Below are 24,276 nucleotides of genomic sequence, written 5' to 3' on the forward strand. Positions count from 1 at the left end.
GTTTTAACTTGTATCCAGTAAATAGTACGGGATACAAGTTAAAAAATCTTAAAACTCAAAACAAAATCTAAGTCTTAATACAAACGAACCAATATGGGAATTTGATTATTTATTGGCAGTGTTCCCAAAAATACGTTGGAACTGTAACTTTTAACTCTTTCAAAAATCTCGGAGGTTTAATTCGATAACGTGAATTTTCTAAAACTTATTAATATAAAGCTTTCTTTCAGTTACCTTTGTAAATATGCAAAGTTACATTCTGGCGCTTTCTTTTGTTTATAAAATGACGTTTAATTCATACTGAAATCGATAAAGGTCGCTGTTAAAAATTTGGAATTAAATAACTCATAGAACGAATTTAATGCATTAAAAAAAAAAAAAAAAAGGCGAAGTCCACCCATCCATATGGTGTGGGGTGCTCATAATATACATGCAAAGTTTCAGTTTACAGGTTCCATAGTCTTTGAGCTATGATGTTGACGCGCACATACACAGGTTCTTTTATTATTATATATTACACATTTAAATCTACCTTGTAACATATCTTTTCCATATATAGCACATAGAGAAAAGAATTAAAAGATGCAACTGAAAGCAGGCACTGATAGGCGTGTCTTTGTTTCTGTATACCTTTGTTGTGGTGAAAGGTAGCGTTAAAGGTTAAGATATGGTAAAAGTGTGTGTGTATTTTTTTTTTTTAAGCTTCCTCCTCTCTGGAAGTTGTTTACTCTGTGGTCTGTCGTTCAAATCCCCGTGCCTTGTGACTATGCCTTCCCTTGTAATTTTGAATTGGGAATTGTTTTCTGTGGGATTTTGTATTGGTCAAGTTCTGCATTTCATGTGGTAGTAAATTAGTATTATTTTCGTTTAGTTCAAATGGATCACACGTTTAATTGTCTAAATGCACCCTTTGGCAAATATCCGTTTTTCTGTGTCGATAATGGCTATTGCTGATTCTTAGAACGATCAGTAATTGTCTAGAAATGTATGCTCTGTTTGTTTGTTTATTTAATGCTACGTATAGGTTCCAGTGTTCTTGCAGTATTACAATACTGTATAGTAATATTATCTACTGCGTTGAATCAACGTTTCTCCAAAGTACAATGTGATCTATTTGTATATTTTTGGAGACCTGTGTCATGGCATAAAAAACTAAACCATGTACGGCCTGACTTAACGTCACTCACTGCTTCTGAGGATTTCCAGGAAAACCTCCAGCCAACGCTATAATACTTAACTGATGAGTCTATTCTTGGTACCGTTACAATGACATTCAAAATCATTTACTTTTACAAAGGGAAGCAATTTCCTTGCAGCCAACGGGAGAGGTGTGTTTTAGGTTAAAACCAGTATTTTAAAGTACATGATTTTACTGATCTAGATTTTTATCTCTCAGCTGAACAATTTAAAAACACTTCCGGGGTATCTGCTTAAGTACTTACGCAGAGTCTAAAACATTGTAACACTTCACAAATTTTTTAAAACGTTTTTAAGTCTTTATAGCACAGTAGCGATAATTCTAATACCAGGGTGAGCGTAAAGTTCATTGCACCAGAATATGTCTAAAGATAAAAAATACATTTACGCGTGTATTTACGTATGAAAGTTTTCAAGATTTCTGAAAATGGTCTGGGTCAGTGGCTTTAAATGAATACTTGTGTTTTAAAGTATGATTGTTTTCAGTTGCTTTTGTAACTGTGAATTACACAGAAATTAGGGATATACTGGGCAGCTTTACTTGCCTGCGTAACTAATTATCAAAGATCTTATATAATGGTGCAATCTTGCACTAAATTATTCCCTTTGTCCTTGTATGATACGCTCGAAATTTTATGTTGCGTTCTGGAATGATTCAGGGACAATGTAGAGTTTATTTCTGTCGCAGGCTGCACATTTAGCGTCAAATGCAGCTGTACGCGTTGTTCATTGAAGGAAGTCAGTAACCAGCTTATTTTAAATTTCGTTTCCTTTCCGAGTTACTGTAATTGTAGAAACAAGGAAATCTTTTTCAGAAACATTATATTTAGTCTTTAAGTGGATTGTTCCGTTTTGCTTTATTTATAACGTTTCAGGAATTTTTAAAAGCCTCTTTGTATCTTTAGTGGGCGGGTTCCTTCCATGAGTGGCTAAAAATCAGAATAGGTACAGCATTAAATGGATGCTTTGTAATAGTCGAATTAAACTTCATTCGCAATTTTTAAAATTTTTATACAGATTTCCTTAATGATTGTCACTTATCATTCACTTCTCATTGTAAGCCAAGTTATTTCACATTACAGAATAGTACTTGTATGAAAATATTTTAAAACTGCTTCTGATGGTATAGAGATTTATATCTCTTTTTCTTCTTGGGACCTTTACTCTGTGATGATAAGAAGTTTCGGTCGTTGTGGGTCCGAGACACAGTACAGTACTCTCTAAACTTTTGCCTTTTCTCATTGGCTAGTGAGCGCATTTTAAGAGTGGCTTATCAATTGGCTGTTCAAACTAAAAAGAGTAACGTATTTGTAAGTTCTGGGTAAGGGATGCTACTGATCACATGCCTTTCATTTCACCTCGTGGTGAATGAAGCTTCCACATTTCAGAATACTATCTCTGTGAGAATATTCACTTCCACATGGCAGAATAGTACTTCTGTGAGAATATTTTAAAGTGGGTTTTAATGGTTTAGAACGTATCTTAAATAAAATATGTTGGTTGTAGAATTATAATTTTTAGCCGCGTTCGCATATACACTGGTATTCAAAGAAAGTGCATCACATAGGAATTTAACATTTCTAACCCTTTTTCGCTATGGTATGTTACATTAATGATTAGCATCACAAACAGAAATGTAAACAAAAGATATTTATTAATAGTTAAGGCAATGCTAAGTAATATTTGACAGGTGCTCTCAAAATATTCCAAAATGAATATTTGCAACCTTTATACAACATTTTTGGTAAATACGACAATTATGGCTGAAATGTTATCTGAAGCCCTCAGTTTGTTTCAGTTTTCATTTTGTTTCCCATTTAAAATGATAAAGTTCACCAGGTGCAAACTAATATTTAGTTGAATATTAGTTCAACTCTTGAACTTCAGAAATTGACAAGATCAATTTCTGAAGATAATCAACTGATATTTCATGGTTCCAAACACGAATTATGGCTTCCTGAAGTTCACGAAGATTCTCTGGTTTCTTTTTGGCAACTGCAGATTCCACACGATGCCAACAGTTCGCTAGCTAACAGTTGTAATGGACTGTTCATCCAACCACTTTTTTCACCTGTAACAATTATAAACACATTACCGTCGAACCTCTAATGCAAAAATGAAGCTAAAGTAACTACAGCAGTGCCTACTTACACTTTTCGCCCGATGACAGGGAGCAGAGTCGTCCTGAAAGATGCAGTTACTTGTCAGGTTGAAATGGTCTCTAATGGTTGGCAGCAATTTGCCTTCCAATACAGCCAGGTATCCGTTGGCATTTACGGAACCTTTTATAAACTGAAGGTGATACGAAATGTACCCCCATATCATTTGGCTGATAGGGAATTTCACTTTATACAGTCTGGATGGTATTCTTACCACGTCTATGGCGAATCGTTTGTCTCCCATCAGAACCATGCAGGTTGAATTTCTTCTCATCCGAGAAAATAACCGACTTCCACTGCTCGGGGTCCATTTGACATGCTCCTTACATCAAATTAGTTGGGCCTTTTTCATTGTTTGTGTGAGGAGGGGCTTCTTCTTCTTAGGACGACGGGCTACAAGTCCATTTTTGAAGAGACGTCTTTTGACTGTTACTGTACTTGCTACCACTCCTGTTTGTTCTTCCCATTCTTTTTTTCAGCTCAGACGAAGAAGCTTTACGGTTTTGAAGGCATAAGCGCTTCAAAACGCGGTCCTGTTTTGGCTTAGAGATTCGTTTGCCTCCGATTCCTTTTTTCCTATCAGCAGAACCAGTATTCTTGAGTTTTGAAAGAAATCTACTCATTGTCGACTGATTACAAGACACTCTATAAGCAATATGACGGGAAGAACATCCTGCATGAGGGAGCTGTTCGAAAGGCCAACTTCGCCCGGACTGCCGTTGAGCATTATTGGTGTGATCAGCACGTTAATTGTAATCCACAATCCAATGTTGGAATTTTAGACTGCGCACATGATTCTCGCCATCGCTCCTGCTTGGAAGCGCGCCATATAGCTGTGGCGGGTTCAAACATTAATCGCAATTGTGGAACCGCCTACACCCTATTATGGAAGCGGTTATTTTACAGCATGATGAAAGATGGCGAACTTATAATTTAGCAATTGTACGTCGCCCTTTTCCCGCAGAATCTGACAGTTATGTCTCCCCACCCCATCACTGTTTCCGATAGTGGTTTTTGTAATTCATGCGTATATGAGTTCTTTCTCTGCAGAATATAATGATATTATGTCATACTACGTGTCTTCTAAGTAGGCTTTTAAGCCTACACAGCATAGACATAATACATATATGTCTATGTTTATTATGTCGTGAATAACAGCATAATCATGAAAGCAAAATAGACTTGCTAAAAAAAAAAAAAGTGTCAAGGGCCGAAATTCATGGGGTGATCCCCTACTCTTCCACCTGAAATTGGCTAATTATAACCTTGATCAGCTCCCGCAGGCAGTGCAGTGTTTTAACCACCGTTCTCGTGGAAAAGTCGTGAGTTCGAATTCCGTCAGTCACGCGAGCAATTTTTGTCGATTTTTTTCATAACATGGATGAGTTATTCGGCTTCAGGCTAGGCTGTCATTTTTTTCCCTCCTGGAAACTAGTTTTTCGTCCGGAAAATGTCAAACTATTGAAGAATACATGCGATTATCAGCTGCTCCATTCCTGCAGGCTTTCATGTACTGGCTGCCTCTCGCGATAACCGCAGAGAGGGTGGAGTTGCTATAATTTTCAATACGACAAAGTTCTCCATCATACACTCTGTCTCAAATATCTCCCAAGACGTGGAAGCCTTAATGATAACTCTGGAACATCAAGGTACCACTATAGACGTCGCATCCCTGTACCTTCCTCCAACGCCAACTATGATGGCCATTGATGCAGCCACTAACTGGTTAATAAATAATCTCCACCCAGCAGCCACTCACATCGTATGTGGGGGACTTCAATCTTCCGCCATCTACCCAACACCTCAAAAGTCGTCTCACAGAATCTCTCCAATCAATCCAAATATTCCAAGTTAACTACCAGCCAACGAGAGACCGAAACCTACTGGACATAGTCTATTCCTCGGCAACATGCCAAGTCGAAGAAACCACAGCCGACATGTTTCAATAAGACCACCAACCAATCATATTTACAGCTCTTCTACCCAAAAAATATTTCAATACCCCCAAAACCAAATCTGTGAAAAAGGTCACCGCCCCAAAATTTCTGAATCCAGCACTCTGCATTGATGCCGCATCCACAGTCCCATGGAACATCTTAGATGGATGTGAACTGAGCCTCGCAATCGATTTAATGACCAAATGGATCAATACCATAGCCCTTCACACTGCTACCAAGACAGTCACCATTACTCCGCGCTCCAGAGCATGGTGGACTCCCCAGCTCAACCAAAGTTTCCACTACAAACAATTACTACACGCCAAGTGGAAAGCTTCCGGCGATGTCCAAGACCGCATTTCATTCTCCAAAGCCAGGGCCGAATTCAACAGAAACAAATCAGCTTCAATTAAAAAGCACCTCGAAAGAACCCTAAAAAGGGAAAACCATTCTACAAAACAAAGGCTAGTTCTTCCAGCAACATCGACCCAATTGACTGGCTCAACTACGTCGCCAGATTTTCTATTCAACCTCCAGTTCTACCTAATCGGCCACTCCTCAACCGCTCTCATCTCACTGATAGTCTCGCTACGATCCGAATTTCCAAGCAACAACTGATGCAGGCCATTAATACTCTCCCTCTCACAACAACCACCGGTGACGATGGCATCCCCCAGTTCATAATCAAATGTTTAAGTGTCTTCATCATCGACTCACTCCTCAACCTATACAACAGATGCCTCGAAGTTCATTTCTTTCCACCCCAGTGGAACAGGTACTCTGTCTGGCCCCTTCCTAAGCACCAACGATCGACGCTCCCAAGCCAACATAGGCCCATCGCTTGCGCCTCTGTATTGCTAAAAATTCTGGAGAAAGCATTGCTACCGTCTGTCACCCATAAAATTCTCCGTGACAGTCCTCAGCAAATACACTATGGGATATCAGGAAGGTCAACTATAACTAACCTTGTAACAACCACTCTGCACATCCTAGATGCCTTCGAACAAAGACAGGAATTGTCAGTTATATATCTTGACATCCATTCTGCTTTTGATGCCATCTATATACCTAATCTCCTACGTCTCTTAGAAAACTACTTCAATTTTCGCGGCGATGTTCTCTGGTTCCTAGAATCTCTCCTATCGAAGATGACCCTTGTTCTAAAGATCGGAACAAAGACCTTCACGCGCCACATAACTGCCGGTGTACCTCAAGGGGGGGGGGAGGGGTCCTGTCTGGCATTCTCTTCTCAGCAATCATGGTGCCATTTGTGACCAATAAGTGCAATTGGATCACATATGCTGACGATGTCAAGCTCCTTACTAAAATATCGCCATCCAACTCGGCAGCCGAAATCACACAGCAAATCACTAGCAAACTGCAGGACATGGCTGACTACCTCAATACCTTCAACCTCCAAATCAACCCCCTAAAATCAGCACAAATAACTTACTCTCTAAAGGGCAGCCCAACAACGTTGGAGCCTGTGCTTAACGGCTCCTCAGTTCCAAGTGTTCAAACACACAAAGATCTGGGGGTCGTTTTCGACTCCAAACTATCTTTCAACGATCACATAAACCTCATACAGTCGAGGCTCATCTCACTACGCTGGGTCGCCAAACAAGCTGCTCCACACCACCGACCCACAACTGGTAAAAAGATACATCGTATCAATCCTTTACCCGACAATACTGTATGCTTCAGAGATATGGGCCTCGGCCGCCGAATCCAACATCAAAAGAATATTCTCTGCCGAATTCTGGCTTCTAAAATGGGCCAACAGCAAACTCCACCTTCCCCCAGCTCTCAGATCAACGCAGTTAGCAGAAGCTCTTCAACTACGCAGGCTCCGGTCCTACATCGCAGAAAGAAGGCTGCTGTTCACCATCAAGATGGCCACCGGTAAAATTACAGAGCCGAACTTCTGGGATCACTGCTCTTGGCGCATTCCTCCCCCTTATCTCCGGTCTTCAGCACAGCTGCTAGCAAACCGTAACCGGCTAGTACTAACCGACAGATTCCTGCCAAAGCAAATGCTGCCCTCACTGCAAGCTATCGACGGGGACCTCCAAGAAGTGGTCAATAATAAAAAATACAGGAAGGGTATCCTCGTCGAACTAAAAATGTAAAACTGTGCTTTGTTAATAATCTGATTTATCTTTTTTTCTCATGTGTATCTCTTTTGTAAATATGTTTTGTTAACCCCTGACACCACCATGCCGTGACGGGACTAATTGTATGTCTATCATTGCTGCAATTAAAGATTCTATTCTATTCTATTCTACTACAGACACAGTATACTGACGATTTATAGCCTTAGTTACTTTAGCGCTTAACATACACATAATCGAACTTGTAACCATGAGGAAGAAACGTCTAAGAATTCTTCCAGACGGAATTTGAACCCAGACAAGTGAACAGATTGTTGGAGTAATAAGTGGAGAATCCACTACACCATCACGGAGCATCTGGACACAGATCGATGATTTGTCGGCAAAACTGAAATATTTATTGCGATATTTTTATTTCGGACTATCTGCATTTATGAACGAAAATTTCTTTTATGTTATACCGACAAGTCAAAAGCTTAAAAACTTCTAACTTGGTAAGTTTTGAACTTAGTAAAACAATTAATAAATATGCTCTCCTTTAGATTTTATTGATAATTGATAATAAACTATAACATCGCAATGTGACTATCATCCGCTCTAACATGTCAGATCTTACATGATCAATTCTTGTGAATATTTTGGTCATGAACATTGCTAAACCTGATCATCAATAAAGCCCAAGGGTCAAAAATACAACAGTGTGACATCCGGTGTTCACACTGGCCACATGTGGACATGTGTTTTTGTAAAGGGCGGCTCCTAGAACGCCTGTTCGACTCCACCTCGTATCTCTGTGAAGAACAGTATCACTAAAAATGGGCGAGATGTGTGTGTGTTCAGTTGTTGTCTGGATGCTTGGGCTACCCAGAAGCATCAGTTACCTGGACAGATGATTCTGGGTACTCGTCCACACCACGGGAAGGTGGGCCAGTCCCAGTAAAACACGTACCGACTCAAAAGAGACTGACTCATCTGATGTTGTCAAAAGGTGGGCCAGGTTCCTTTGGGGGCCCGTTCTAGAGGAAGAGAGAAAAAAAAAAAGAAAAAAGAGGAAAAAAAAAATCCCGTGGTGTAATAAAAGAGAGAGAGGGGGAGAGTGAAGCTACACTAGTGGAGAGCCGGGGGGGGGGGGGGAGTAGGCTAGTGCAGAGTGCGAAGAGAAAATGAGAAAAATTAAAAAATAATAATAAAATTAAATAAATACATATATAAAAATATAGATAATTAAAAAATTTAGATTAGTAAAATAAAATTTTTAAGCTGCTGTCTGGGGATCCCCATTCATAGCCTGTGTTATTCTGTAGAAGGCTTTCCTGCGCGTGAATACTTGCGTCGAGAAGTTCTGGAAGGCAGCCATGTTCTCTGGTGTCTGTAGCAGAATGTCCAGTTTTCAGTGATGGGCGGATGCTATTTGCTAGGTCTTGCCTCAGGTCCTCGTAGAGAGCACACTCGAAGAGAAGGTGGAACCAATTCTCCTTGGCCCAGCAGTAGCAAACGTCTATGGGTATTAGGCCGAGTTGGAAAAGCTTCTCGTTCAATGAGTCACGCTCAGTGACTAGGAATGATGTCTCAAGAGTTAGAGAGAGCCACTTCTGCGCTGACTTAGAGGAGGGGAAAGTCACATTCGGCAGGAATCTCCTTGTAACTGCTCCCTTGGTGGAAGTGTCCATTCTGTCTGCCAGGTGTTTATCATATCATTATAACAGCGTGTTCTCTTGGTCGTAATCTTCTTGTTGATTCTAAAGGTCAGGCCACGGAAGGTTACATACATGTCTAGTGGAAGGGTCCCAGCTAACACCTGGATAGCAGCAATGGATACTGTCCTGCATACCCTATGGGTAGCCAGAAGCATTGTCTGTTGAATAGAGCCTAATTTGCCTATCATTTTTACCAGTCTAGCTCGGTGGAACCAAGCATCTGCAGCAAACGACACGATCGGAAGGAAGACGGCTTTATAGTACAGCTGAAGCGACCGCTTGGACAGGCCCTATTCGTTCCTGGTGATTGAGCCCGAAAAGTTTTTCACTTTGGACTGCCTCATTCCATTCAGCGATTTGGCAAGTTAATCCAGAATTTTACAGACATGAACAAAGAAATAAGGAGACGCGCCATCTAGTTGGCATACGAACCGATGTGAGTTATCTTTAGTGATCTTTGGTGTAAGGATGTTTTCTAACGTGTCAAGATACACAAGTCTCTTACGGGTAGCACAGTTGATATAATCACTATCCTCCTCTTCCCCCACACCGGATGGAAATGACCTGAATTCGAATCCTGTCAGTGACGCGAGGAAGTTTTATTGGCCTTTTTCACAACATGGCTGAGTTAATCGGTCTCAGGCAACGGTAGCCTGGTTAATTTTCTACCGGTAACACGAGATTTTTGAGTCGACCACAGAACAAGTGAATTTACAGACATAATATATATGGCGCAATGTGGTCCATGTCGCTAATGCACCTAAAACCCAACAAGGTACATAACCCCGGGTGATGGATTTTTATTTCTCATGAACCAGAATGGGCCACATAAGCGTGGGTTTCTCACTTGCATAGGTTTTGTTTTTTCATTTTGTTTCTTCACTAGTCCGTCCAAATGAAACTTGAACCCAATGCTTAAGGTGAGACCTCATTCGTTGTCTCTCTGCTCTAAAATGTTTACGCAGATATCGTAGTGTTTCTTATTATCATACAGGAATGCTTATGGAATTTGCCGTTTTACGGTTTAAGCTTAACCGTCTTCTCAGCATTCTTCACACAGTAGGCTAGGGTATTTTGAGTCGATGAGTAGTTTGATATATTGATTTTTTTTAGTACTTCGAACTTAAAGCCTTCCTCATATTTTTCGTTTCATCACTTAAATAAGAATAAAAAAGCCTGTTATGAACAAAATACCTATGCTAGTCATGAATGGAAAAAAAAAAAAATCACAAACTTGTGTCGAAACATGCTTTATTTTGTAATTATTACGCATATAAGTGATTTACAAGAATCATTTGAAGCCGTAATCAGGAATGGAGGGAATTGAGCTGTAAATGTCATTACAGTAGTAAATAAAACGTTATATTGTTCAAAACAACGAATTTCAAAATGAATGGGGAAACCCCCTTTCTTCCTTCCTTTTACTCTGTAAACTAACAGATTCTAGTTCGCCGACCCGTGTATTATACTCCAGTGAATTTCTATTGGGAGGCCAAGGTTGTTCACCAGCTGTACTGCGATGAATTCACGATTCGATTCCACTCCCTTCTCATTAGCAAATTATTGGTGTATGAAACTTGCTTCTTATGTAAGTAGTGTATGACCTTGACTCGCTTATAAAAATTCTCGTTTTGTTTGTCGCTCATTGACATTGTTGTTTACTTTCATACGAATGTCTTTATTTTCCAGGAATCATTAACTCACGTAACTTCCATTAGTGGGTGTAAGAAAATTCGCATGGTGTAAGGTAACGGGCCCATCAAAGAAACTGACTATTAACATTCGTTGGGATATTGTTGATCAGTTAATTGTCATGTTTCTTACACGGCGACTGACAAGCCAAGGTTACCGACACTTTTTTAGAACATATTCCTCTTCCTCGGTGCTCTCCCCTGATGGTACAGAGTTCGCCACTTATCATTCATTTGGAGAGGTTGGCTTCGAGTCTCGTCATAGACAGGAGAAATTTCTAAAGGCCTTTTCAGTTGAAGCTGCAGTTTAGGGATTTTCTTCGTGGGTTATTCCAGGTGTTTCAACTAGAACAACATGCAGATCGGTCAGTGAAGACACACGTCTATAGACATGATACACAATGGCGCAAAATGGCCTGTGTTGCTAGTGTGCTTAAAAACCGAATAACAACCCTCGCTGCTACTTATTCATTCCGATGGATAGGTCAGGGATGCCAGTTGATCGGCTAGCACAGTCACACGACGTGAATACCTTTTGTCTATTTTTCTGTGGAGTCATTTAAAGAACCTGCTGTACGAATGGAACTTCCGGATATCGCAGAACTACAGCGACGAATAGAATGCGGTTGTGAAACAGTCCGCATCACTGCGGTAACGTTCAAGCGTGTCCGACAGTTACTAAGGTCTACGTTTACGTTCAAGGAATTCACTTTCAGCGATTATTGTAATATCAGTACGTGAATCTTGAAATGTGAGATGTGTTTGCATCTTCCTTTTTGAAAGTACATTTAATAATTCCGAAATATGATGTTTTCGGACAAATGATTACATGACTTTTTTTTTTTTCTTATTTTGGGTCCGAGAATTTTTTGAACATACTTTTGAAACATCTTGTGTAATGCCATTTTCATGATCATATTACCAATCTGTCATCTCTAAATCCGTACTGATATTCGTAAACCGCTGGTGGGTAACAGATGTCTTCATAATTTTCCTTGAGACAGAAATCTTACAAATTATATTGTTATGTAACCAGGAGGATCCATTACACCGGTCTGTATTTTAAGAAAAGTTTTCTGGTGTTTTACTACGGATAAGTACTGTAATTTGAACTACATATTTAATAGAAATTTCGCTTCGAAGGTTATTTGACATTTGCTTTATTGCGTAAGACTTTTTTTACGAATAAAAAAAAAAAAAACAAACAAACAAAATATTGGTGTAACTACTGCTTCTGGTTTATTTTGTGTTTTTACTGATTTTATAAGTAGGTTATTTTATATAAAAATACTGATAACATTACGTAACAACAGAAATATCAAAGGCTACGTCCTTCTGTCCAGCACGAAATTTCTTGGTCATAATAGTTTATATCTATATAAACTATACATCTTCTAGTTCACAAAAGTCAGATTTGAGATCTGATGGCTTATGTTTAAGAACAATTGCTGGAGGTGCTACCGGTAGTTCAGGTGCATGAAGTACCGGCGTTACAGCTGAAGTAGCGCCTCCGTAGCCAGGTGGGAAGGAGCAGCAGTGCGTAGCACACGCTTCTTGATTAGACCGGGGTTCGAGCCCGTCACCACCAAATACGGAGGATGTGGAAAGGTCGGGGAATGACCACCGCATATCCCGGAGCAATAAGGCCTTAGTTGCTAATGCTCCTAAAAAACCAAAAAAACAACAAACAAACAAACAAACAAACATACAGCTGAAGTAATGTTGTTGGGATACACAATGCTCCGCTTGTTCTTCGCATAATAATCTGCTACATTTACGGAACAAGAGTAGTAGTCATTAATAATGATTCCGAAGTTCCCTCTTACTCTATGGGAATGACAAATGTCATGACTTTCTTTACCACATTTCCACAATCGAAACCCTCCACACCTATACGGGATACTTAATGGGGGAACGCAAATTTTTACCCTGAACCAAAATAGAAGACAGAATTGTGGTTTATAGATTATTTAAAGATAATAGATTAATTTTAGTTTCCGAACCAAAAACCTCAATTCTGTGTTCATATCACATCTCATTCAAAGTGAACGTCCGACTTTATGTTCAAAAGTATCTATTCGAAGCTTGAAATTTAGCATGTTTATATTTAAAAAGTAACGGTGTTCTTAAATGTATAATCATTATAATTATCTAAGATAAAGCCAAAGTACCATTGTGCCTGCTGAGTAGAATTGTCAGTTTTACTGTGTGGTTGTCAGTGGACTGAGAGAACAGTGATTTACAAATAGAACAGCCATAACAGAAGATTTTGGGAGTGTTTTAAAAATGCGTTTTCCTTAAGTAAAAATTCCTATCATCCCCTTAACACGGTTGTGGGAAGAAGAATACAGATTTTGAATATAGGAAAAGCCCTGTATGAAACTGTTTAGAACACTATCCTTAAAACGTATCCTGCGTGAAATACTGATTATCTTTATATTTTGTTTCATAAGCTGGTATTTCATGTAAAGAAATCGTTATTGAAGGAATAGTTTTCCTCTTCTTTTTTCGAATATTTAAAAAAGATCGAGGCATTTGCCCCATCGTTTAATCAAGTTATTCATGCCAATTTTAAAGAAATCAGAGATTTGTACATATAAAGTCGCCAAATGACCAACTGCTGTGTTGGTCAGTTGGTCATTAGAAAAAAATTTGAACGTATTAGTCAAAAAGTACAAAAGAAAACTGAAAGTATTAGTAAAGCCAAATCATGAAAGGAAGCGAATATGTATAATAACATAAAAGAGAATACAGTATTCGTACTATTCCCATTTCGATAAAGCAACTATACAATTCTGATTTTAATTTGAACAGACTCATTCCCTCTGTCACGTTGGGCGGCAGATTCCAGTATTTGACAACCCACTGTCCATAGGTGAACTTCATGAGATCCATCGTTCTGTTATTCCTTGAGATTTTATATATGTATCCTGCTCGGTATTGTACACAATGACTTCTTAATTCACTTTTGCAGTGGTCACTAATTACCAGACTATCTGAGCTTCCTTCTCCCCGTGTTTCGACCACTCACTCCCTTCCCTTCTGTTTCTATTGGGCTGTATAGAAAAGAACTGTAATCATGGCTACACCTTGATTTATTTTAATATGGGATCTCAAAATTTGGACTGCAGTGAATATTCTGCAGGGGGATGTGTACAATTTTGGTATTATTAGGTGTCACAGTACTGTATATCAGAATATGGCCTCTCGACGTGGGCACCTGTACTTGGTGAGGGGACCTCCCAGTGATGCTGCTGGCCTTCCGGATTAGCATCCCTGGGATCTAACGCCCATACCTTGGTTCCGGGATTACATCATTGGAATCCGGCGTGGGCAGCCGTGTGCCGCAACCCGTGGAAACTCGGAAAGTTTCCACAGGTCGCGTGGAAAGTGGTGTATTAAGGCTCCATCGCCTGTCTCCGGTTACCACCATGGAAGTTCGATCAGGCTGACTGGAATGTCTTCCAACACCTGGCAGCGTTCGACATCACTGCAGTCAGTCAGGAGACCATCAATGATGCAGTCACGTAAATCACAGAAAATATCGTCCAAGCAACTACAAATGCCATTTCAAAAACATCTACCCAATTTCACCCAAACCATGGTGGAATTCACAACTCACAGCAGCCAACAAAGCTCAAAACAAAGCCTGGGGGATATTCCGACGATATCCTACCACGACTAATCTAATAGCTTTTAAACGTGCTCAAGCCAAAGCACGCTACATTCGTCGTCAGAGTCAGAAGGAATCATGGATCCGTTTTACGTCATCTACCCAGTCAACCAGAACTAAGGTGGTCTGGGATAAAATCCGGAAAAGGAAGAAAAAAAATACATCTCACCCTTCATCGATCCTGGAATATAATGGATGCGCTATTGCAGAGCCAACTGCAATAGCCAATGCTTTTGGGGGAAACATTTGCAAACATATCTGGGATATCCTCCTAGTCTCAAGAGTTCTTAGTCCTGAAACATAAAAGTAAAAAACTAGCACTAAATTTTACACAAAAGGGCCCTTGTCCCTACAATGGCCATTCACTATGGAGGAACTAAAAAGAACTCTCTTCCTTTCTAAGGCAAGTGCTGTTGGACCAGTTTGCATCCATTATGAAATGATTAAACACCTTTCATCAAAATCTATGGATTCAGGATCTCGCCTCAGAAGACCGTTTGCGTATACTTTTGTCGTAAGCGTATTCTTCATCCTGAATCTGAATTACGACTTGGACAAAATGCTATTCCAGTAGCGGCAGGCAAAAAATTCTTCGGAATTGCATTTGATAAAAAGCTGACCTTTCTGGATCACATCCGTTAACTCCGTACAAAGTGCACGAGAGGCCTGAATATTCTCCGCTGTCTCTCCTCTACATCTTGGGGTGCGGACCGATGCACCCTACTACGTATTTACCGTGCACTTGTACGATACAGACTAGATTGTGTCCCAGGTATACGCTTTAGCTAGAGACATTGTAGTTCGATGGCTTGATCCTGTCCATCATCAGGCTCTCCGTATCGAACATCTCCTGTCCAGAGCCTATACGTTGAATCAAATGAACCACCGTTATCGCTTCGACGCAAGCAGTTGTCTCTAAAATATGCTTTAAAACTGAAATCCCTGCCAGACCATCCTATGTAGTCATCCGTTTTTGAGTCACGATGGGAAAGTTTATACAACGCCTGTAAGACTGCCAATCATCCTTTTGGTATTCGTGTCCAAGAGCTACTCAGAGAACTTAAGATATCAAGGTAGACAAGGTTTCCTGCACGCCAAGGCAGCCTTTTCCACCGTGGTATGCCCATGCTCCAGCATGCGACTTTTCCCTTAAAAACTTTGGAAAGTCCGACACTCCATCGCCTGTCTACTTGCAGCTTTATTCAGCACACAGAGCTGAACATTCTGACTTCGTGCCAGTTTACACTGACTGCTCGAAGTCGGAATCATATGTAGGATCTGCTGCTGCTGTCTTTACAGACACCACTATATCAGAGCAGATTGTCCCTGAATGCAGCATATTCATTACACAGCTGCAGCTATAGAGTTATCCTTGGATCACATTAGTAAATACCAATACCAACGGTTCATTTTATATTCTGACTCTCTCAGCGTCTTACAGGCTTTACTAACTGTGAGGTATAATCCTCATCCAGTTCTGTCTCAAGTTCAGCAGAAGATCCACTCTCTCCATTAACGTGATTACGATATCCTCTTCTGCTGGATTCCCAGCCACATTTGAATTAGAGGAAATGATTTGGCTGACACCGCAGCTAAATCAGCAATTCCCAATAATAATCGTTGCCTGTCAGTCCCCTATACAGACTACAGGCAAATATTACACCAAAAGATACACTCCCAATGGCAGGATTCATGGAATAAACAGACTACAAACAAATTATGTCAGATAAAGCCAGTAATTGAACCGTGGCAGTCTAGTCTGTCCCGGGAATCGTAATTAGGAAGTTGTCCTTGCCCGGACCCGCATAGGACTCAGTCTTCTGACACACGAGTATTTGCTGAGGGCTGATGATCCTATGTGTGAGTTCTGTTACACAGTTTTTATCAATTAGACACATTTTAATTGACTGTTCAGATTTTAGTAATACTCGTTTTACCGCTTTTAACCATCTGAGCCTTATACACTCAGTCAGATTTTATCTGACTGACTGTATTCAAAACAGCAGACAATGTGTCTGATGTTTTTAAATTTTTACACCGTATTAATTTATATAAATGTATATAAAATTCCGAATATATGTATATAATATTTTTTTTTACATATACCGCTTTTTGTTATTATATGATTTGTGACGAGATAACCTTTTTTTCAAAGGTTAATAAATAAATTAATAAATAATAAATAAATTTTGGTAACCTTTTTTCAAAGGTTACTAGAATTTATTTATATATCTATTTTTAAACTGGTATAATTATTATCCTGGTGCATAGTAGCCTTAGACGCTAATGCGCCAATAAAATCATAATCAATCAATATCAGAATATGGCGGAACCTTCCTGATCTGTTTAGCATCTTCTTTGATAAATGCATGTCCTGTTCACAGGTAAAAATCATTGTATCGCGGAAATCCAGTTCGCTGAGTGTTTTGCTAATGTCGCGAATCTGTTTGAAGACACAAAAGAGAGGGATGAGCAGATAAATTCCTTATCTATACTTATTATCCGAATCTGCATTCATAGAATGCGAAGTTCCGTCATACATTTTCTTCATATGTTTGATTGATCCTGATTGTTTTTGAATGTGTTTTTTCTTATGCGCTACGTACTTTTTGTTTCGTCATCCGGGACACTTGCCATATACGTAACACCCTTATTGAATGTTTCTAGGTGACATTGGCGTTCATGACCTAGTTCTTCGCCTTGAAACAGCTCCTGCGTCCAGTTAAAACGTGACAATCATGTTTTCGTTTCCTGCTTTAGAGAAAGGTTGGCGTAGGTTATTGGCACGTTCTCTTCCTCTCTCAAGGAACAATGTTTGGAGTGTAATGCTCTGGCACCTTGCTGACAACAGTATCGCTTTTATCTGTAACATAGCTAGAGGCTTTGTGTTTCCGTTAAATGGTGTCCAGTTGTGTACGCGTTCAGTATGGGCGTGGAGGCAGTGCTCTCTCTGTGAATATTAAATATGGGAATGAACCATATATTTAAAAAAAAAAGTAAAGGAAATTATATACTGTATTGTATTTGTTTAAAGAAATTGCTTTGTAGTGTTAACTACTATGAACGTATCGTTAACCAACAGACGTACTAGAGTTTTCCAGGGTTATTTATTATTTCTAAAAATGCTAAATCACCCTCTACATTACTACCGCATAGACTACGGTGACCGCTATGCCACTTATCGAAAGAATATGCAAATTATTTCTGTTATTGGCTCTTAAATGCTACAAAAATAACACGAGAAAAGCAGTGCGTTTGTATAAGGATCTTGGGACTTGTTAATGATCATTGCAAGATAAACCATGAAATTAATTTTATTATATTTTACTAACCTCAAAAATGTCTGTATTTTGAATTTTTTCTGAGATGAATATCAGAACGTTACCTACATGCAAATTCAACCTTTTAGGTCAAGCAAAAGTATTTGTGGGGTTTAATCGTAGAATATATAAAATTTCTGTTTTATTAATACACAAGGGTTGAGAGTCATATTCATTTAGAACTCAAGGTGGGAGAGGGTTTAAACCATTAATTATAGTATTTTTTCTACACAATTATCCGCCAGGAAGACAGATTTCTGCCATTAATGGATACACACCTCCGAAGCAATTCTAAAGAGCACCTTTGGCTGCCTTTAGCAGGGGCAGAACTAGAATTTGTTAAAGAAAAGGGATAGAGTAATATTCTGGGGAATCATTAAGCTTTTATCATTATGTATCAGTAAAAACGTTCACATTATTTGATAATAAGGGGGGGGGGGTATAAGCCTTTCAGCTCCTATCTGGGTCGCCCCTAGTCCTTAGCACCGACTTACTCTCAAAAATCTCTGTGTCATGGTTGGGAAAATGCTTATCATACAACTGCGAATTCAGAGATGGAAGGAGAAATAAATCTGAAGGGGCCAGGTCAGGAGAATATGACGGATGTCCCAAAATTTCAATGTCATGTTGACCTAAACTATTATTCTTAGGCCACCCGAATAATTAAATTCATCTGCCCTCCTGTCTGTCTTATGTCTGTTAATTGCGTGTGGTCTATGGTCGATTTGTCTGTTTTGCTATACGAAAAAACCTTGCTATCTACGCCTGAGACCGACTAACTCAGCCACGGAGTTTAAAAAGCCCGTTAAAGTTCCTCGCGTCATCGACGGGATTCGAACCCGGGCCCTTTCCACCCGGTGTGGGGAGGACGGTGACGATACCAGTGTGCTTCCCGCGCAGACCCCGTTTTGAGAAACAGAAAGTTGATGTAGCTGTACTTCACTTTGCTCATTGTCACAATTTCTTACTCTGCAGTCTCTGTTAAAAAAAAAAAAAAAAAAAAAAAAAAAACAACCGCCAACTGTAGAAATGCATAATTTCTAAAGAATGAATCTCTATGGTTTTTATTTCTAGGCGAATATAGAGTTTTACCTAACAACCCTTGATATAGTTCTAATAGAAAACCAATTAGGAGCCTGAAGAACAAGCTCAGTGCCCTGATTGACATACTTCTAAGTGCGGATTACAACTTTGTTATCCTTATTGAAATCTGGCTTCGTGATAACATGGACATATCGCTTTTAACCACCAACATCGGTTATCAGTCTATTCTGGCGAACAGGAAAGGTAGGAAAGGAGGGGGGGGGGTCTTAATCTGCCAAAGGCAACAGTTCCCTCTGATCAAGTCTTGTGCATACCCTGGTAACGATTTTGAGACTGCACTGGGTTGCTATCTGGTCGATGGACTACAGTTGCTAGTTTGTGCAGTTTACTTACCCCCACCAGTTGCAAACCAATGCATTACTAATTTTTCTGCTTGGCTCCTGACCTCTATCAACTGCAACCAGAAAGTAATAATTCTCGGAGACTTCAACCTGTCCCTGCCAGCTGCATCAAAGACCTTGATCAGTTAATTTCGGATCTGTCGAGTCTCAACATCCATTGCATCTGTGTCCCCCCCCCCGGAGAAGCCACATTACAGAGAATCTTTTCCAGCCATGGGAGTGTTGAAGTTGTAATCAGCTCTAATTCGGCATTTCCCTCCGACCATAGGCCAATTGAAGCTATTCCTGCTGAAAGAATGCTATAACCAACCAAACCAATCGAACTCGATTGAAAAAGATCAGGAAAGCCGTATATGATCCAAAATACCTAAAATTTGAAACAGCAATGGACCTCTTTAGGTTCTATCCCTGGCGAACTCTCAGTGAAATCGATATAGAGGAAGCTGCGTTTTGGCTTCAGAAATGGTTATCTCTCATTGCTAAAGTGGCTATGTCAAGAGTTTGCGTCATCTGCAGATCCAGGGATTCTGCTTACAGAAGAGAAAAGCGCAAATCCACAGTCAAGTGCAGTCATCATTCCTGCAATTGTCAGCGGAATAACTCCCAGTGAAAGTTTCCAGACTTTCTCAATGTGTTGCAGCTTTTTTGATATACAAAATAAGTATAAAACCTATATACTGTAATGCAATATAAGGTCTGTATAATCAATCTATTATAACAACTATAAAATCCATTTATTGCAATATTAGCTGTGTATATTGCACTGTTTATGTATGCTATGTATTTGCTGTGTACCCACGTATTTTTTATGTACTGATTAATAATAAAATTCTTAGTTAATTGTAAGAATTTTATTATTATTATTAGGAGGAAGAGATTATGAGTATAATTGTTGCCGTGATTATTGGTAACAATTATATTCATTCAAATAATAAAATTAAATTCATTTAAAATATTAAGAGCTTTGTGTTTGCAGGAAGCTATTTAAAATATTAATAGCTGCTTATAGGGGATATTTCGGGGGATATTCGTGTGTTGTTGAGGCGGATCCCAGGGGTTCCCCCCATCAGCCGCCGTTGTACATCTTGTGCGCCCAAAACCTGCCATTTTTATGTAGTGTGTTGGATGTGTAAGTGTAGTGATATGGTGTGTTATGTTTTCGGCCGGTATCTGGCTCTTAGCAGATGGGAAGTAGCAACACCTGGTCACCATGTCCTATCCCCCATCCCAGCTACGTGGACGCGGCCAGGATCTACTATTACCTGCTGGACTAACCCAGGGCAAAAGACCCGAGAGAGCCCAAATTAAGATGAAATGAAAAGGCTATAGAAGGAGAAGTTTGGGAGCTGGAGAGGTAGGAAAGAATAGAAGAGAGGAGGAGGTAGAAGAAATGAAGCAAGACTAAAGGAGATAGAGGTGAAGTGGACTGACTTCTCATGCTATGGGAAATAATCCCATGGATGATCCCTCCTAGAAGCTAGGATCAGAAAGATTTCTTGAAATATAATTATGCCTAATCTCTTGTAGACATTGCTCCAAGCACTTATAATTTTTTTTTTACCCCAATCCCTATAAACAGGTTTCACGTCTTCAGAAGAACACCAAGAATTTACACACATTAGATACAGGAACACGTTCAGTGTCCAGCAGGGTATATTTTATTACAATGAGTATCCAATCATCATCAACTGCCTACATTTTTTTTTCATTCATTTATTAATTACACACAATATAGTCTCAACATTATATACATAAAAGTATATACATGATTTATATACAAGATATATTTACATATAATTATATGCTCTGACAAACATTAAACCCTCGTGTGTGTGTGTGTGTGCAAGTGTGTTCTTATTCAGGGTAGCTCCCAGGCATAAGCCCAAATCTACCTTGAGAACTTGGGAATATATAGTCTTTACAAAGCAGTCCTTAAAAAGTATGTTAAATTACCTGAGTCTGATTTTATTGTAGCGCTATTCGCACTTGAAATCCCGCACCCACTGGAGGTAGTGCAATACCAGTGAGTGCCAGCAATCCCGCGCCCCGGATTGCCCATACCAGGGAGCCAGCAGGGAAAAAAATAAATAAAAAAAAAATAATAAAAAAAAAATAAATATATATAATAAAACAACAATAATATTCAATAGTCTGGTTGGCACAACTATAAACTTCAAAAATCACAGTTCAACTGAATATTTCCTCAGTTGCTGTTTCACATGCACTGGAACCTCCAAAACCAATAACGGTACTATCCAGCAATCTCCAACTGTACGCCATGGATAATAGAACCTTTAGACCACCAGACCCGACGCAATGAATCTGATCCAGCACGGCAGAATCCAGAATGGAGTATTCATGATCGCAGCACAAAAGACAACTAACCAGAGCACCAGACCCAACACCATGAATCAGGTCCAGCACCCCAGCTGCTAGTCAGATGTAGAAACAAATAGTGAAACTCCATGAAGACAATTAAGACACTAGGTTTTCCTCTCAAGAAAGGCTCTGAGAACAGTTCTTCTTGCAAAAACAGCAGCTGAAAACTCCTGAAATAAATTAAAACAGTCACGATTTGCAATAAGCAAATGCACTGTATCAAATGATAAGTCAGGAATATGCGCCATCAAAATCCGCCTTTGGTCTTCATACTCCCGACATAAAAATATTACATGCATCCAAGTCTCCTGCTCGCCACATGTACAGAAAGGATCTGTCTCCAACCCTCTCTCATATAATTTGGCCCTAAGTGAGCCGTGTCCTGTTAACAAATAAGAAGTGTACATAGAAGGCGTAAACCAAGATGCCACGGTTTTTGCCAATGCATAGTTCACCTGGGGAATATATTTCCTCGTCACAGCTCCAACATCACCACTTTCCCATCTGGTCTGCCATAAATCCGTTAATTTGTTCCATATTCGTTGTTTTACTTATTTAATATTATTCTCCAAATCAATTGTAATATCCAAAAACGTTATTGATGTACCCTTTTTCAATTTGTACAAAAACCCTCTGTAGACAATAAATAAATCCAATGGCATGGTACCAGCAATTACCTGTAGGGCGTTTGGACGCTGTTCTAGGTACTTTCAATAAAGTTAATAACATAGAGCGCTGAAGCGATAAAAGTTTCGATCGAATCCTAGTTTTAGTTACCACAGAAAACCAAACAACAGCCGCATATGCCACTATCTGGAGAAAAATAGTCTTATAATACAATGACAACACCCTCTTATTCAATCCCCACTCCTTACTTCGATTCCCGCCTCGGGCTTGGATCAAAGTACTGCAAAAACCTTGGGAGGTGCAATATGGCCACAGAAACCGATGCGCCAACAACTACCAAATCAAAAAAAAAAAAAAAAAAAAAAAAAAAACCCACTCCTTACGAGAAATCCTAGCAATGGAACCTGTAAAGTGTCTTACTTTTACATTTAGGTGTGAAACATGTGGGAAAAAGGAAAGTTTGTCATCTATGATTAATCCCAAATACTTAGTTTTAGCAACATAAGGAATTTGAACTCCACCTAAAAGAACTCTTGGAGGTCTGCCGTAATCAAATTGTTTCTTAAAAACCATAAAACAGGTATTACTTGCAGAGATCTTCAATTTGTTCAAATTGGCCCACTACATTAAATCATCTAAAACTGACTGTATTTTTCTTTCCAATATAAGTCTGGAGCGCCCAGAAACTCCAATCACAAGGTCATCAGCATAAGCTATCTTAGCAAACTCTGTACTCTCCTTAACAAGCCACTGATCTAAAACTGCATTCCAAAAGAGAGGTCCCAAAACCGAACCTTGAGGACAGCCTCTCGAGACACTGGCACTATATGACAGATGACGTGCACGCACAGTAATAAATCTGTCCTGAAAGTATGACCTTATAGTGTTAAAAATGTAACTATTACACTCTGCAAGCACTAGAGATCGAAGGGCACTTTCCCACCATACCGAATCAAATGCTCCTTCAAATAGTTTGAAGGAGCATTTGTCAAAGTCTATAAAGACCATAAGAACATATTTCTCAGAAGAATCCTTAATGTACTTTAAAAGAGATGTTATGGCGTCCTCTGTAGAGTGCCCCCTTCTTAAATCCATGCTGATGAGCAGAACACAGATGCTTATCCTCTAACATCGCAGAAATTCTGGGAGCAAGTAACCTTTCATAAACCTTACCCATGTTCGCCAGGAGAGAAATTGGTCTGTATGCTCTCGGATCAGTCCTGGGCTTACCAGGCTTATGCAATATCTGTAGCAGTGCCATCTTCCACAGTCTTGGAAAAGTACCTTCAGTGAAACATTTATTAAACAAATTTAACATAATTTGAGGAAAGTAATCATAAAACTTAATGATTACTTGATTTTCAATTAAGTCCAAACCTGGACATTTCTTAACGTTCAATTTAGCTACTGCTGCACCCAACTCCACCAAACTGAAGAGTTCAGATTCAGCGTCACCTTCTCCTGTAAACTCAGAGTTCATCCGGCGTATCTCCGTTTGTTCAGGTGAATCATCTTGAGGAAGATCCTGAGGAAATAGTCTTCTAACAATCGTTTCCACAGTAGAAAACCAATCCGATGTCTCATCATTATTGTTCAATACAGTGTTGTATATTTCTCCACAAAGCAACTTATTACGAGACATTTTATACACGAGACCCCAGGGATCTCTGTTACCAACTTCATTAACCAAATTTTGCCAACAAGTTCTCTTGCTCTCAGCAATAGCCTTATGAAAGGCCTTTCTTCTCTCTTTATAGGCATTTTTAAATGATTCCACATCAACACTAGAGAGATGTCTATTTCTTTGGTATACTTTCCTAGCCTGGCATACCTGAGACCTCCGAGAAGACAAAGCAGAAGTCCACCACGGCACAGACAACTTTTTAGTCCTTTTTCTCCTCGTGGAGTGCGCACAAGCCTGGAAAATATGATACTGTACATAGTTTACATATTCATAAGCTGTCATATCATTTAAACTCTCTCCAGGTATCTCACAATTATCACTATCGAAAACTGTAGTCAAATAATTTTTAAAATTGT

The sequence above is a fragment of the Mastigoproctus giganteus genome, chromosome 8 (assembly GCF_048544385.1).
Source record: "Mastigoproctus giganteus isolate SK-2022 chromosome 8, ASM4854438v1, whole genome shotgun sequence".
Lineage (NCBI taxonomy): Eukaryota > Metazoa > Arthropoda > Arachnida > Uropygi > Thelyphonidae > Mastigoproctus > Mastigoproctus giganteus.